The following is an 18,310-nucleotide window of genomic DNA, read 5'->3' as shown; positions in this document are numbered from 1 at the left end:
TAGAGGAAATATGACGCGGGCTAACAACCCAGAAGATTTTAATTTTAATGACAACGGCCACGAAAGCTTGCAGACCTAAGTAGGAACAATTTTTGCTCATTTTCAAATGTGAGCACTGGCCACACCATATATCGACGACACCGCAAGACGTACAAATGGTTCAAATGGCTCTGAGCAGTATGGGACTTAACATCTGAGGTCATCAGTCCCCTAGAAGTACTTAAACCTAACTGACCTAAGGACATCACACACACATCCATGCCCCAGGCACGATTCGAACCTGCGACTGTAGCGCGTAGAACCGCTCGGCCACCCCGGCCGGCAAAACGTATAGGGGAACGCACTAATGTCGTACGATCTAGTCTTTACAACCTCATCTTTAGAATGGGGTTCCATTGATTACCGATAAGAATACGCAATATAACGACACAGAGACTGTGGCGTCCATTTCCAGCTATTGCGATAGTGTTATTACGGTTGCAGTCGAAATTAAATTACCAAGTCGCATTATAAATATAATTGCTTAAATTCTGTTTGGAATCCCACTCTTTCCCTGGTCAGCCGACAGAGACACACAGTTATTGCTGGTTGTTCACCTGTTTCGACGATGGTCATCTTTGCTTGTGTGATGGCACCAATTGTTTACGTTATGTGAGTGTTGTCTTTTTGTCATAAGTTTTCTGATTCGTTTGATTCGGCTCGCCACGAATTCCTGTCCTGTGCCAACCTCTTCATCTCAGAGTAGCACTTGCAATCTCTACGTCGTGAATTATTCTCCAATCTCTGGTTTCCTCTACAGTTTTTACTCTCTGCAGCTCCTGATGTCTTAATAGATGTCCTATCATCCTGTCTCTTCTTCTTGTCAGTGTTTTCCATACATTCCTTTCCTCTCTTCACTCCTTACCTTATCAATCCACCTAATTTCCAACATTCGTCTGTAGCAGCAATCTCAAATGTTTCGATTCTCCTCTGTTCCGGTTTCCCAAAGTCCATCATTCTCTGCCATGTAATACTGACCTCCAAACGTACATTCCTCATCAAATTAAGGCCTATGTTTGACTCTAGTAGACTTCTCTTGGCCGATAATGCCCATTTTTTTACCAGTACTAGTCTGCTTTTCATGTGCCACTTGTTCCGCCCGTCATGGCTTATTTTCTTCCCTAGGCAGCAGAACTCCTTAACTTCGTCTATTTCATTCTCATCAATCGCTTATCGCCACTCCCCTTTACTTTCGTCTTTCTTTTATTTACCTACAATCCAAATTCTGTTCTCATTACACTGTTAACTCCATTCAACAGATCCTGCAATTTTCTTCTTCAGTTTCATTGATGACATATATCTCGTCATCGAATCTTTTCATTGATATCGTTTCACCCTGAATTTTAATTCTGTTCTTGAACCTTCCTTTTATTTCCGTCATTTCTCCTTCGATGTATAAGCTGAACAGCAGGGCCGAGAGATGGCATCCCCGTCTTTGTTCTTGGTCTTCCTTTGTTATTGTTCCCTCTTGGTTCTTATAAATACAGTATTATTCGTCCTTCGCTGTCGAGTCTCAGATTTTTCTCAGAATTTCTAATATCGTCGACGATTTGACACAGTCAAACCCCTTTTTCTGTGTCGAGGAACCCTGTGAGCGGGTCTTCAGTCTTGCTTCCATTATCAACCGCAACGTGAGAACTGGCTGTCTGGCGCCTTTACCTTTATTGAAGCCAAACTAATCGTCGTCTACAAACTCCTCGGTTTTATTTCCCTTTCTTCTGTAAATTGTTCTTGTCAGCAGCTCGGATGCATGAGCTATCACGCTGCGTGTCTGACAGTTTACTCACTTGTATATGTACATGTACATGACTAAGTGCCTGGCTGAGGGTTCATCGAACAACCTTCACAGTTCTCTATTATTCCAATCTCGTACAGCGCGCGGAAGAAGACGAACTCTTATATCTTTCCGTGCGTACTCTGTTTCCCCTTATTTTATGATGATCGTTTCTCCCCATGTAGGTCGGCGTCAACAAAATATTCTCGCATTCGGTGGAGAAAGTTGGTGATTGGAATTTCGTGAGAAAACCCTACCGCAACGAGAAACGCCTTTCTTTTAATGATGTCCTCCCCAAATCTGCGAAACTGTCTCCACTATTTCTCGATAATAGAAAACGTTTCCGCCCTTCTTTGAACTTTCTCGATGTACTCCATTAATCCTACCTGGCAAGGATCGCAGACGGCGCATCATTACTCCAAATGAAGACGGACAAGCATAATGTAGGCAGTCTCCTTAGCAGGTCTGTTACATTTCCTAAGTGTTCAGCCAATAAAACGTAGTCTTTAGTTTGCCTTCCCCACAGCATTTTCTATGTGTTCTTTCCAGTTTAACTTGTTGGTAAATGTAATTTCTAGGTATGTAGTTGAATGTACGGCCTTAAGATTAGACTGATTTATCGTGTAAGTGGACTTTAACGGATTCCTTTTAGCACTCTTGTGAATGGCCTCACACTTTTCATTATTTGGGGTCAATTGCCAATTTTTGCACCATACAGATATCTAACACGTTTTGCAATTTGGTTTGGTCATATGATGACTAGACGATAAACGACAGCGTCACCTGCAAACAACCTAAGACGATTGTTCAGACTGTCTCCTAAATCGTTTATATAGATGACACTGTTTATGGCGCTGCCTTTGGGAACGCCAGAAATCCGTCAGTTACTACGAACTGTGATCTTTCTGACAGAAAGTCATGAATCCAGTCGCATAACTGAGATGATATTCCATTAAAACGCAATTTGATTACGAGCCCCTTGTGAGGTATAGTGTAAAAGCCTTCTGGAATGGAAATCTAGAAATACAGAATCAATCTGAAATTCCTTGTCAATAGCACTCAACACTTGGCGTTAGTTGTGTTTCACAAGAACGATGTTTCTAAATCCGTGTTGACTGTGTGTCAATAGACCGTCCTCTTCGAGGTAATTCATAGTGTTCGAACATAATGCATGTCGACGTCAATGATATGGTTCTGTAATGTGGTGAATTACTCCTATTGCTCTTCTTGAATGTTGGTGTGACCAGAGCACCTTTCCCGTTTTTCGGTACGGATCTTTCGTCGAGCGACCGGTTGTATATGATTGTTAAGTGTGGAGTTACTGCATCAGCATACTCTGAAAGGCACCTAATTGGTATACAATCTGGACCGGAAGACTTGCTTTTATTAAGTGATTTATGCTGCTTCACTGCTCCGAGGATACCTTCTTCTATGTTGCTCTTGTTGACTGCTGTTCTCGATTCGGATTCTGGAATATTTACTTCGTCTTCTTTGGGGAAGGATTTACGGAAGGCTGTCTTTGGCAAATGTGTTTTAGCAACACTATCATCGATAGTATTTCCGTTGCGCTGGAAAGGCATTGATATGCCACTAGCATATTTTACATACGATCAGAATCTGTTTGGACTTTCTGCCGAGTTTCGAGACAAAGTTTGATTATGATAACTATTACAAGCATCTCACATTGGAGTCCCCACTAAATTTCTAGCTTCTGTAAAAGATCGCCAATCTTGGTGGTTTTGCGTTTGTTTGAGTTTGACATGCTTTTTGCATTGTTTCTGCAACAGTGTTCTGACCCGTTTTGTGTACCATGGAGGATCAGCTCCGTCGTTTGTTATTTTATTTAGTACAAATGCCTATCCCCAATGTTATTCAATCTGTATATTGAGCAAGCAGTAAAGGAAATAAAAGAAAAATTCGGAGTAGGAATTAAAATCAATGGAGAAGAAATAAAAACTTCGAGGTTCGCCGATTACGTTGTAATTCTGTCAGGGACAGCAAATGACTTGGAAGAGCAGCTGAACGGAATGGACAGTGACTTGAATGGAGGATATAAGATGAACATCAACAAAAGCAAAACGAGGATAAGGGAATGTAGTCGAAATAAATCGGGTGATGCTGAGGGTATTAGATTAGGAAATGAGACACTTAAAGTAGTAAAGGAGTTTTGCTATTTGGGGAGCAAAATAACTGATGATGGTCGAAGCAGAGAGGATATAAAATGTAGACTGGCAATGGCAGGAAAGCATTTCTGAAGAAGAGAAATTTGTTAACATCGAGTATAGATTTAAGTGTCAGGAAGTCGTTTCTGAAAGTATTTGTATGGAGTGTAGCCATGTATGGAAGTGAAACGTGGACGATGAATAGTTTAGACAAAAAGGTAATAGAAGCTTTCGAAATGTGGTGCTACAGAAGGATGCTGAAGATAAGATGGGTAGATCACATAACTAATGAGGAGGTACTGAATAGAATTGGGGAGAAGAGAAATTTGTGGCACAACTTGACTATAAGAAGGGATCGGTTGGTAGGACATGTTCTGAGGCGTCAAGGGATCACAAATTTAGTACTGGAGGACAGCGTGGAGGGTAAAAATCGTAGAGGGAGACCAAGAGATGAATACACTAAGCAGATTCAGAAGGATGTAGGTTGCGGTAGGTACTGGGAGATGAAGAAGCTTGCGGAGGATAGAGTAGCATGGAGAGCTGCATCAAACCAGTCTCTGGACTGAAGACAACAATAACAGCAAATGTCTCAATTGCTGTCGATACTATTTTTTTGAATCCAGACGACATCTGGTCTACGCATACAATGTTAATTTAGAAGGAGTGGAGATTATCTCTCAGGAACGCATCAAGCGTATCTTACCTACTTTCTAGAACAGGTATATTTTTCGTTTATTTTTGGCGAATTTGGGAATTACGGTATTCAGTCTCGCTGAAACAACGCTGTGTTCATTAATCCCTGTATCCGTTAATCGCTGCTCGTTATTAGCGCTAGATTATTTGTTGCTAACAGGTCAAGTGTGTTTTCACAACCGTTTGCTATTCGAGTGGACTCGTGAACTAATTGCTCGAAATAATTTTCAGATAATGCGTTGAGCACAATTTCGGATGATATTTAATGCATACCTCCAGATTTAAACATGTATTTTCGCCACCATGTAGAGGGTAAATTGAAGTTACCACCAACTATAATTTTATGAGTCGGGCACGTGTTTGAAATTACGCTCAAGTTATCTTTGAACCTTTCAGCAATTGTATCATCTGAGGTGGAAGGTCAGTAAAAGGATCCGATTATTATTTTATTCCGTTTACTATGAATGACCTTTACCCTTACTAACAAACAGGAACTACGTACTTCAGTTTCGCTACAACAGCAACGAAAACGCCAGTGCCAACCGTGTTCAGCCTATCCTTTCTGAACACCGTTAGGTCCTTGCCAAAAGTTTCGGCTAATCTTATCTCCGGCTCAAATGGTTCAAATGGCTCTGAGCACTATGCGACCTAACTTCTGAGGTCATCAGTCCCCTAGAACTTAGAACTAATTAAACCTAACTAACCTAAGGACAACACACACATCCATGCCCGAGGCAGGATTCGAACCTGCGACCGTAGCGGTCGCTCGGTTCCAGACTGTAGCGCCTAGAACAGCACGGCCAATCCGGCCGGCTGTTATCTCCGGCCTTAGCCAGCTTTCAGTGCCTATAACTATTTAAGCATGTGCTTTCTGTTAGCGTTTGGTGCTCTGGTACTTTCCGAACACAGCTAGGACAATTTACAGCTATTATATCGATGGTTCCTAGATCTACGTTCGACCTGCACCGTTTGAGAATGAACGCCTTTCTTTCTTTCCCTGAGTCCCTCTAAAGTGTAAAACCGCCAGCCAGCCGACACTTGTGTGTAATACCAGAGCAGGTAGATCCTTCCGTGGAGCAACTTTTTTTTTTTTTGGAAAAATCCCACTTCTCCCCAAAATCTCCGCGTCATATATCTCGTTTCCTATCCGCGTCTCTGCGGACACCCGCTTTTCGGAGGTGGGACCTACGTTTGTGCTAATTGCTTGTAATGCGGATGCAGCGCCTGCCTAATTGGATTTCCCGCTACGCAGCCCGGCTCTGCGGCTTGTATACTCCATGACGAGTAGGGGAACGGGTTGGCAATGATACACTTTACATCTGCAAGACATAGACAAAAATGGTTCAAATGGCTCTGAGCACTAAGGGACTTAACGTCTATCGTCATCAGTCCCCTAGAACTTAGAACTAATTAAACCTAACTAACCTAACGACATCACACAACACCCAGTCATCACGAGGTAGAGAAAATCCCTGATCCCGCCGGGAATCGAACCCGGGAAGACGTAGACAAAGCAAAGGGGAGGCCACTACATCTGTAACGCGGATTTCCTGCAAACTTCGTAAACTCGTAGAACTCCATGAGGACAACAAAATGTGTAAGCAGTAGCGCGTACTTCTCAAGCGCTATTGAGAAAATCGCAAGATAATTTCGGTCGTCAAGTGTATACCTGTGCGTGGCCATTTGTACCATGAAGCGGCGGCAGCGGAGTGGTTGGCGATCAAGCCCCGTAATCGCTGGATCGAGTCCCGTTCGTCAGTTTTTTATTTTTTTAATTCTAACACAGTCACTTTCTTTCCTATTTACATTACAATTGATATAATGGGAAAAATACGTGTAATCGGATGAACTTTTATTAAATTTGCCGGCCGGAGTGGCCGAGCGGTTCTAGGTGCTACAGTCTCGATCCGCGCGACCGCTACGGTCGCAGGTTCGAATCCTGCCTCGGGCATGGATGTGTGTGATGTACTTATGTTAGTTAGATTTAAGTAGTTCTAAGTTCTAGGGGACTGATGACTTCAGAAGTTAAGTCAGAGCCATTTGAACCATTTTTTTTATTAAATTTACAACGTTATTTCGCAGTCTACAAATTTTTACTATCACAAATAATATAATATTCATAACTATCGACTAGTCCGTGATTTGAAAAATCTCTTATACGCCAGACTTTTGCGGTTACGATATTTACTGTTCTCTGTGTGATGGGAAAGGCGTTGGCATTGCGATACGATTGAAGGAAGGGATACGTGCAGATGAAGTGGAGTGTTTGCCTTCGGCCCCTGGTACGGCCGTTACGATAAATGGAATACGTTTGATCAATATATACCCATACCCACTGTCAGGCTCTGATAAGAGAAGGGAAAGAGCAGATTTTTACGCACATGAGGTTAAACCGTTGTTGAGTGGACGATACCATGCCTGCATATTCGGCGGAGATTGTGTGCCAACCTCCTGACTATACTCCTAGCCAAGAACTTAGGAAGCTGGTCAATGGGATGGAATTAGTCGATACATGGGACACGAAGTACCGCAACCAACCGGGATATACATTTTTTACGAGCCACTCCGCTAGCCGTTTAGATCGAAACTATGATTCAAGGGAGTTAGCGATGTCGACGTGGACGCAGAAATCTGGCCGATCCCGTTTACAGACCATGAGGCATTTATTTGTACAGCTACCCATGCTAGATAGCGGGTATGGAGACGGAGGAGTAATTGGAAGAATCAGCTCCATACGGAGGCTTCCTGCGATCCATTACGCGACTGGAACAGGAAAAGAGTGACATTAGTACACAAGCTACCCTCCCCTCTGCAACAGACTATTGCTTGCTGAATGTAAATGTAGCTGTGGATGTAGATAATAAGAAAGGTCGTTGTTGTTGTGGTCTTCAGTCCTGAGACTGGTTTGATAAAGCTCTCCATGCTACTGTATCCTGTGCAAGCTTCTTCATCTCCCAGTACCTACTGCAACCTAAATCCTTCTGAATCTGCTTAGTGTATTCATCTCTTGGTCTCCGTCTACGATTTTTACCCTCCACGCTGCCCTCCAATGCTAAATTTGTGATCCCTTGATGCCTCAGAACATGTCCTACCAACCAGTCTCTCTTCTCGTCAAGTTGTGCCACAAACTCCTCTTCTCCCCAATCCTATTCAGTACCTCCTCATTAGTTATGTGATCTACCCATCTAATGTTCAGCATTCTTCTGTAGCACCACATTTCGAAAGCTTCTATTCTCTTCTTGTCCAAACTATTGATCGTCCATGTTTCACTTCCATACATGGCTACACTCCATACTTTCAGAAACGACTTCCCGACACTTAAATCTATACTCGATGTTAACAAATTTCTCTTCCTCAGAAACGCTTTCCTTGCCATCGGCAGTCTACATTTTATATCCTCTCTACTTCGACGATCATCAGTTATTTTGCTCCCCAAATAGCAAAACTCCTTTACTACTTTAAGTGTCTCACTTCGTACTCTAATTCCGTCAGCATCACCCGACTTAATTCGACTGCATTCCATTATCCTTGTTTTGCTTTTGTTGATGTTCATCTTATATCCTCGTTTCAAGACACTGTCAGCATCAAGATAATCGTAACACTGTCGGCTTAAAATACTATTTTCTACGACCATTATATTGGTTTGGTGCATAAATTCGTAGCGTTTTTCCAAAATTTAATAAACGCAACAGTAACACATAACAGAGATTTCAGTCATCAGTAATATATTCTGGTTCACTGTTTACAACACTCTGCTAGCGCTGGTGTAACTTTTAGATTCCACGAGTGTAGAAACTGCGTAGTTTTGAAGTGAACAACTCGTCGAGCCATGTCCGGAGCGCATTTTTCATCCGAAAAGGAATTCCTTCAAGGTTGTTCGATAGACAGAGGGAAAGACGAAAATCTGAGGGCGCAAAATCAGGTGAATGCGGTGGATGTGGAATGACATCCCAACCCAACCCCTGTGCAATGTTTTTTCTCAGTGGTGCAAAATGCGAGCGGACGTTATTGTGGAGTGTCACACTCCTGTGCTGGCGTACTCTAGCGCCAGCACACCATACGGCACAGAGGTTACGGGAGCGTCGATACAGGCCAACGGCAAGACTCGCTGGAAACGCGCCGACAACGCCCTCTCAGCTGCCAGTATTTAGTTTCGCCTTCGCGGTCCGGAGTGCCAGTTGGACAGTTACTTCTTTCCAGTTTAGCCAGTCAGTTTAGCCCGGTAGTTCGAGCCTGTTACGCCAGTAATTCGCCGTGGAGTTACAGCTTGTCACTGATATGGTGCCACAGACCTAGCCTCCAGCACAGAGACAGGCAGCACATAGTAACCCTATGGTGAACATAGCGGACTTCTACTTCAACTGCATTGAGGCTATGTTGACTATACAGAGGATAGCTTGTACCACAGCACATGAAAACTTAAGCAGCTCTGTTTATGAATAAAGAATCCAGTCATTAACTGCGTGGACTTTGTGCTGTAGAACAAGGATACCGGCCACCAACCAACATCATCTCTTTGAAACTTCCTGGCAGATTAAAACTGTGTCCTGAACCGAGACTCGAACTCGGGATCTTTGCCTTTCGCTGGCTAGTGCTCTACCAACTGAGCTACCCAAGCACGACTCACGTCCCGTCCTCACAGCTTTAATTCCGAGAGCACTTGACCGCGAAAGGCAAACGTCCCGAGTTCGAATCTCGGTCCGGCACACAGTTTTAATCCGCTGTAGAGTGAAAATTTCATTCTACATCCTCTCCTTGCTTCCCATGGTACATCTCTACAGAGACAACGAGACGACATAAAAGCGGCTAAGGAGAATACGGCAACTAGTCTTCCTGGTTGCTGTTCTTGGGTTGCGATTGCAAGAGATTTCAGTAGTTAACAATGAATGTCGGCAAACCATAAGGTCGCTGTTTCACCAGATGCATAACATTATCTTTTATGCATGCGTGCAGGCCTTTGTACGCGGAACTGCTGCTTTGTCTGCGCTCAGACATTTCTTTCTCTTCCTTATGTTAGCAGAAAAATACTAATTCTCGTCACTAGTAAAGATGGAGGGTCGGAATGGTCGGTCTTGTTCGAGAGCCACCCACGGAATTGTGTGATTTTGACTTAGAGCATGCTGTACCTGCACACCCAATTTTCTAACCTGCCCCACTGCATACAAATGTCGCACGATGGTGTAATAATCACAGTTCGTGGCATTCGCCAGGTCTCGGGTTTACTGACGTGTGTAATTGTGGATTAACGCGTTTAGAGGATCTTCATCAAATCCCAGAGGCCTCCATGAACGTGAACAGTCACTATTGCCAAAACGATCCTCCTTAGAACGAGAAAACCATTTTCTTGCCGTTCTGTGTCCAATATCGTTATGGTTATAAACGGCGGAAATGTTTCTAGCTGCCTCCACTTATTTCACCCCTCTATTGAATCAAACAGAAAAATTTGTCTGAAAAGTTCAGTCTCTCATTTTCTAGCGTACACCGGCCCACTCACTATCTTCAAATGACGTAATGCTAATATGTGAACTTCGATAGCAAAAAGTGAACTACAAATACAAATGACAATCGATAAAAAATAAACCCGTAGCAACCGGAATACCAACATGCAACACAAAAACGCTACGAACTTTTGCACCAATATACACTACTGGCCATTGAAATTGCTACACCAAGAGGAAATGCAAATGATAAACGGGTATTCATTGGACAAATATATTATACTAGAACTGACATGTGATTACGTTTTCATGCAATTTGGGTGCATAGATCCTGAGAAATCAGTACCCAGAACAACCACCTCTGGACGTAATAACGGCCTTGATACGCCTGGGTATTGAGTCAAACACAGCTCGGATGGCGTGTACAGGTACAGCTGCCCGTGCAGCTTCAACACGATACCACAGTTCATCAAGAGTAGTGACTGGCGTATTGTGACGAGCCAGTTGCTCGGCCACCATTAACCAGACGTTTTCAATTTGTGAGAGATCTGGAGAATGTGCTGACCAGGGCAGTAGTCGGACATTTTCTGTATCCAGAAAGGCCCGTGCAGGACCTGCAACATGCGGTCGAGCATTATCCTCCTGAAATGTAGGGTTTCGCAGGGATCGAATGAAGGGTAGAGCCACGGGTCGTAACACATCTGAAATGTAACGTCCACTGTTCAAAGTGCCGTCAATGCGAACAAGAGGTGACCGAGACGTGTAACCGATGTCTGGGTGATACGCCAGTATGGCGATGACGAATACACGCCTCCAATGTGCGTTCACCGCGATGTCGCCAAACACGGATGCGACCATCACGATGCTGTAAACAGGATTCGTCCGATAAAATAGCGTTTTGCCTTTCGTGCACCCAGGTTCGTTGTCGAATACACCATCGCAGGCGCCCCTGTCTGTGATGCAGCGTCAAGAGTAACTGCAGCCACGGTCTCCGAGCTGATAGTCCATGCTGTTGCAAACGTCTTCGAACTCTTCGTGCAGATGGTTGTTGGCTTGCAAACGTCACCATCTGTTGACTCAGGGATCGAGACTTGGCTACACGATCCGTTACAGCCATGCGGATAAGATACCTGTCATCTCGACTGCTAGTGATACGAGGCCGTCGGGATCCAGCACGGCGTTCCGTATTACCCTCCTTCCATATTCTGCTAACATTTATTGGACCTCGACCAACGCTAGCAGCAATGTCGCGATACGATAAACCGCAATCGCGATAGGCTACATTCCGACCTTTATCAAAGTCGGAAACGTGATGGTACGCATTTCTCCTCCTTACACGAGGCATCACAACAACGTTTGACCAGGCAACGCCGGTCAACTGCTGTTTGTGTATGAGAAATCGGTTGTAAACTTTCCTCATGTCAGGACGTTGTATGTGTCGCCACCGGCGCCAACCTTGTGTGAATGCTCTGAAAAGCTAATCACTTACACATCACAGCATCGTCTTCCTGTGGGGTAAATTTCGTGTCTGTAGCACGTCATCTTCGTGGTGTAGCAATTTTAATGGCCAGTAGTGTAATAACTGTAGCGATATCGCACTCATCATACCGCGACGATGCCCCTAACCGCTGTGTGGTATGCAACCTGCAAAGCCGGGCTGCTGTGCGGGAACTGGTTCAAATGGCTCTGAGCACTATGGGACAACATCTGAGGTCATCAGTCCCCTAGAACTTAGAACTACTTAAACCTAACTAACCTAAGGACATCACACACACCCATGCCCGAGGCAGGATTTGAACCTGCGACCGTAGCAGCAGCGCGTTTTCGGACTGAAGCGCCTAGAACCGCTCGGTCACAATTGGCGGCGGTTTTGCTAACAATCAGTGCAATACACTGGTGTCCAAAATTAAAGCAACAGACAGAAATTTTGCAAGGCTGCGTTTATTTTATCACAGAACAGTGTAAACAGGTGACAGTAGAATACAAACAATGTTGAGCATTGAAAGGTGGCTACACTGAGCCACAGCGCCAGAGATTGCGCTAAAGAGTATTATTCCGCCGCCTCTACTGGCAGTGCTTGTCGAGCACTCGTGGGAGTGAGTGCTTGTCGAGATGTCGTAGTGAAAAGTTCTTGTCGAGAAGTCGTAGTGGAGAGTGCTTGTTCCATGTTTTAAACAGTTGTTTGATGGGCTAGACGGCAGATGTTGTTCGAATGGAGATATTGTAATGATCAGAGTGCTTTTCGTCAATACATATGAAGGTAAAAAAAAAATTCCCTTTTCTTTTTATTATCTCAATGTCTTAAATAATGCGTCATTACAGGTTCAGTCAACAAAGCATCTGGCTTGTGTTCTTGTATTAGAGTGTAATTCTGGTTTCCTTACGCAATTACAGTATTTCTATTTTTTTTAATTACTTCAGTATAAATGATATTTAAAATTTCTTGTCTTATTGAAGAAGAACCGTGCCAGTTGTGTATGTTGAATCACACTTCCACACACAGAACAGTTACACTTGTGCTTTGTTGTTGCGTTGGTTTTATAGCTGCTGGGGACTTAATTAATTAATTGTGTTAACGGAAAATTTCATTCCTTTCTTTGTTGTTATTCTATGCAGTCAGATTGCTTACTAAAACTAGTCAGGGCCAACCGTTTACGAGACTTCGTAATCGGACAAACAGCGACAATAAAAAAAAAACATAAAAGTATTTGCATTAATATTTGATTAAGCCCCCATGCAGCATACAGAACGTAAACAAATGTAACATGTATATCGGTAGATAAAGATGTACTTCGTTTTTTTTTTCCAGCTTAATGGATTTTCACTCACATTCCGATAACTGTTCAATGAGATCAGTATGGGGTGTGGCGATCAAATGGTTCAAATGGCTCTGAGCACTATGGGACTCAACTGCTGTGGTCATTAGTCCCCTAGAACTTCTTAAACCTAACTAACCTAAGGACATCACACACTCCCATGCCCGAGGCAGGATTCGAACCTGCGACCGTAGCAGCAGCGCGGCTCCGGACTGGAGCGCCTAGAACCGCACGGCCAGCGCGGCCGGCGTGTGGCGATCTCTGCCAGCAATACGGGTCTGACAACGGTGGGACACGCTGTGAGTGATGTCCTCAGTCACATATTGAGGCAATAACGCCCGTTCTTCCTGCAGAGTCTTGGAGAGTGGTTGGTGGATTATGACGTGATGCAATCCGTGTTCCTATAGCATCCCAGATGTGCTCTCTGGGATTCAGATCGGGAGAGGGAGCAGGCCACGTCATGAGTGCAGTATCTTCCGTTTCCAAGAAAACCAGCTTTACGAAGTCGAGCATTATCGTCCATCAATACGAAAGCACAGCACCTCGCAACAACCCACATGAGGTCCCAAGATCTCATCACAATACCTGACAGCAGTCAAACCTTGCCGATTCACCTGCATAATTTTATGAAGAGGCGTTCGAGTAGTGAACATAAGCCCTGCCCACACCATTAGGAGTGCACCTCGATATCGGTCTCTTTCCAAAACTTTTGGATCCCGAAATCGTGTTCCACGTGCCCTTCAGATGGGAATGCGTCGAGAATCAGCCTCCAGACCAAATCGCAACTAATCTGTGGAGAGAACATTGGCCCACTGTTAGACTGTCCCGGTGACGTGTTGACAGCTCCACTCTAGACGTCGAGTCAGAGGCATACGAGAGGCGTTTGAAAAGTCCGTGCAAAAATAAAAACTACTTACGTGTTTGGGGTAAACCTTTTTTATTTATCGAGATAGTCTCCTTTTAGACGTATACACTTTGTCCAACGCTGTTATAATTTGTGGCTCCCTTCCGAATAATAGGAATTGTCCAAGTCTGCAAAGTAGCTATTAGTTGCTGCAATCATCTCCTCGTTTGAATAAAACCTTTGCCCCGCGAGCCATTTCTTCAAATTGGGAGCCAAGTCTGCAGAACAGGGGGAATGTGCAACGAGTTGGAACCTATTTCCAATAATTTTGCGACCACAAGTGCTGAGCTGGGTGCTGGTGCATTGTCGTGTTTTCAAACGGTCCGATAACGATGAATAATATGGACCTGAAATAGTTTTACCATTTTCCAGATAGTCGATGGGGATTATCTCTTGCGAATGCCAAAAGACAGTCGCCATAACCTTTCCGGCCGAAGGAATGGTCTTCACCTTTCTTGGTGCAGATTCTCCATTAGTAACCCATTGTTTACAGTATGCCAATGTATCTACATCTACATCTATATCCATACTCCGCAAGCCACCCGACGGTGTGTGGCGGAGGGTACCTTGAGTACCTTTATCGGTTCTCCCTTCTATTCCATTCTCGTATTGTTCGTGGAAAGAAGGATTGTCGGTATGCCTCTGTGTGGGCTCTAATATCTCTGATTTTATCCTCATGGTCTCTTCGCGAGATATACGTAGGAGGGAGCAATATGCTGCTTGACTTTTCGGTGAAGGTATGTTCTCGAAACTTTGACAAAAGCCCGTACCGAGCTACTGAGCGTCTCTCCTGCAGAGTCTTCCACTGGAGTTTATCTATCATCTCCGTAACGCTTTCGCGATTACTAAATGAATCTGTAACGAAGCGCGCTGCTCTCCGTTGGATCTTCTCTATATCTTCTATCAACCCTATCTGGTACGGATCCCACACTGCTGAGCAGTATTCAAGCAGTGGGCGAACAAGCGTACTGTAACCTACTTCCTTTGTTTTCGGATTGCATTTCCTTAGGATTCTTCCAATGAATCTCAGTCTGGCATCTGCTTTACCGACGATCAACATTATATGATCATTCCATTTTAAATCACTCCTAATGCGTACTTCCAGATAATTTATGGTATTAACTGCTTACAGTTGCTGACCTGCTATTTTGTAGCTAAATGATAAAGGATCTTTCTTTCTATGTATTCGCAGCACATTACACTTGTCTACGTTGAGTTTCAATTGCCATTCCCAGCACCAATTCGTTGCAGATCCTCCTGCATTTCAGTATAATTTCCCTTTGTTACAACTTCCCAATATACTACAGCATCATCCGCAAAAAGCCTCACTGAACTTCCGATGTCATCCACAAGGTCATTTATGTATATTGTGAATAGCAACGGTCCTACGACACTCCCCTGCGGCACACCTGAAATCACTCTTACTTCGGAAGACTTCTCTCCATTGAGAATCGCATCCTTGCTTCATCCACAGTGACGAAACGACGCTTAAAGTCCTGCGGAATCTTCCTGAACAGTTGCAAACCATCCTTGCAACACTTCACTCGATTCAGTTTTTGGTGAGCAATCGCGGAACCCATCTTGCGGATAGATTCCTCATGTCCAAATGTTTATGCAAAAAATTATGTACCCGTTCATTCGAAATGCCCACAGTCCTAGAAATCTCATGCACCTTAACTCTTCTGTCATCTATCACCATATAATGGATTTTATCAATGATTTCTGCACAGGGCGTCCAGAACGTTCAGCATCACTTGTGACCATATGGCCATTCCGAAAAGTTTGAAACCACTTATAAATTGTTTTAACCGAAGGTGCAGAGTCACCATAATGTTTTTCAAGCTTCTGGTTCAAAAAATGGTTCAAATGGCTCTGAGCACTATGGGACTTAACTGCTGTGGTCAACAGTCCCCTAGAACTTAGAACTACTTAAACCTAACTAACCTAGGGACATCACACAACACCCAGCCATCACGAGGCAGAGAAAATCCCTGATCCCGCTGGGAATCGAACCCGGAAACCCGGGCGCGGGAAGCGAGAACACTACCACACGACCACGAGCTGCGGGCTATCAAGCTTCTCTTTAGTCTCCTGAGGTGTATTGCTTTTCGTAAAGTAATGTTTAATCACGACACAAAATTATTTTTATTCCATTTTCTGACAATCACTCGACTTCCTTGATTCACACGAATGCCAAACACAAAGAAATAGACCAACTTCGTGTGCGTTCTTTCCAAAGTTGCTACTAACTAAACATGACCTCGATACGCGCCGGTGGTGCCATCTCTCGGACTTTGCACGGACTTTTCGAACGCTCCTCGTTCTCACAGCAGGTCTCCGACAATATAGACCATTCTGCCGAAGCCTTCTGCACACTTCCGCATCGTTTCCCTCGATGCGACACATCCAGTGGATACTGCGAGGTCAGATGCCAGTCGCTGTGCGGAACTAACGCCGTACTCTCGTGCCCTTGCAGCCAGAAACGGTTCTCTCTTTCTGATGTCACATGTGCTCAGCTGGGCCCTGGTCTTCGGGATACAGTTTCAGTCCCCGCAAACTGTCGCCATATCCGAGAAACTGTAACCTCCCCCTCACTTATCGACCTTAATGACAGTGAAAAATTCAACCGCGTGTACCTAATGGAAATTTGGGAAAGCAATCGTCACCGAAGTTAATCTGTCGGTAAAGAGGGAGGAAAGGGTTACATCTAAAGGAAAGGAAAAATGCAAATGAAACTGGTGGAAATTAATTTTGAAAAGGGGTAAAGTTAATAAAGAGAGTAAATGTGCGGCCGTTACGTTAACAATTAACTAGCGGTAATTAGATATTTGAGATTTGGGGGAAATCACGGTCGCCAGTCCTAAGGACAATTACTATAGTAACTGAAAAAGAAAGGTTATTACACATATAATTACCACTAGAAGCGTGGCAACTGAAGGCTGACACGTGTAGTGTGAAAACTGAAAGTTTGTCAGAATTAATAAATTTCGCTACACTCTGACTTAATTTAGCAAAAGAATTAATAAAACCGGAAAATCGAAAGTTAATTTAGTGACTGAAGTTAATAGTGAGCTTTCTTTCTGAAGCACATCGAAATCCAGTAAAATACGGTTAGTGTTGGTCTACCTCAACAATCATTTCAAAAGCAACTTGATTCTACGCAATTTAGAAACACGAGATTTAACTTTGAACTTGAATTAAATGATTCTGAACAATTAACAACAGTAAAATTTAGTACGTACCAAGCTGAGCTGCAGTCACAGGTAAGCTAAAATATGCTAACAAAACTCGCACTCTTAATTTGTGCTCGTGTAATCTAAATATTGTAGCCAGCTATGATTACTTTAACTGAACTTTGAAATTAAAGCAGTGAAATCTAATTATATTATTTTAATGCTGGCGTTTGAATTTCAACGACACTCGGGTTCATTTCGGAAAAGGAAGGGACCCTGCTTGGCAATGCAATTGGGACAATGAGCAACAAAGGTTCATGCTAAGTTGCAGTAATTTTGCGAGGCAAATGGAACAATTTGAAAAGCTGAGGTCTGCCATACAGTTCTGAAACTTTACGTCCTTTTAGTCTTCCTTGTTGGTTGATTGAAGGTTTGAAGCCGTCGATCGAGGAGGTGGCGACAGTCACTCATTGTCGGCCGTCGCTGTTGCAGAAGCTGGATGTTGGCGCGCCTTCTTCTCGACACGGTCACCAGGCGAAACGGGCTCTTGATGTGCGCCAGCTGATGCTTCATGTCCGCGACACCATGCCAGAAACTATCATCGCAAGTCGAGCGCAATTACATGCTGCCAAACCCGGAAAGCGCGGCAACTCGCGGGAGCGTCACACAACACCTGCTCCACTCGCTACTCCAGCCAGACTCCCTCAGCTCTGCCCGCGCTCCACGCGACCGAGTTAACACTACCAAAGATCCTAAACACTTTCGTTCTCCACACGACCTATCGATTTATTCGTTCGATAGTATAGTTTTCCCTAGACCAGACCCAGCGTAAAAATACAAATAATATTTACGAAACAAACCAATTATACACTGACATAAGTGCATAAATATATATATATACAAACAGTAAAACAATTACAATATACACTCCTGGGAATTGAAATAAGAACACCGTGAATTCATTGTCCCAGGAAGGGGAAACTTTATTGACACATTCCTGGGGTCAGATACATCACATGATCACACTGACAGAACCACAGGCACATAGACACAGGCAACAGAGCATGCACAATGTCGGCACTAGTACAGTGTATATCCACCTTTCGCAGCAATGCAGGCTGCTATTCTCCCATGGAGACGATCGTAGAGATGCTGGATGTAGTCCTGTGGAACGGCTTGCCATGCCATTTCCACCTGGCGCCTCAGTTGGACCAGCGTTCGTGCTGGACGTGCAGACCGCGTGAGACGACGCTTCATCCAGTCCCAAACATGCTCAATGGGGGACAGATCCGGAGATCTTGCTGGCCAGGG

This window comes from Schistocerca piceifrons, chromosome 11, assembly GCF_021461385.2.
Source record: "Schistocerca piceifrons isolate TAMUIC-IGC-003096 chromosome 11, iqSchPice1.1, whole genome shotgun sequence".
Lineage (NCBI taxonomy): Eukaryota > Metazoa > Arthropoda > Insecta > Orthoptera > Acrididae > Schistocerca > Schistocerca piceifrons.
This window is presented reverse-complemented; position numbering follows the sequence as displayed.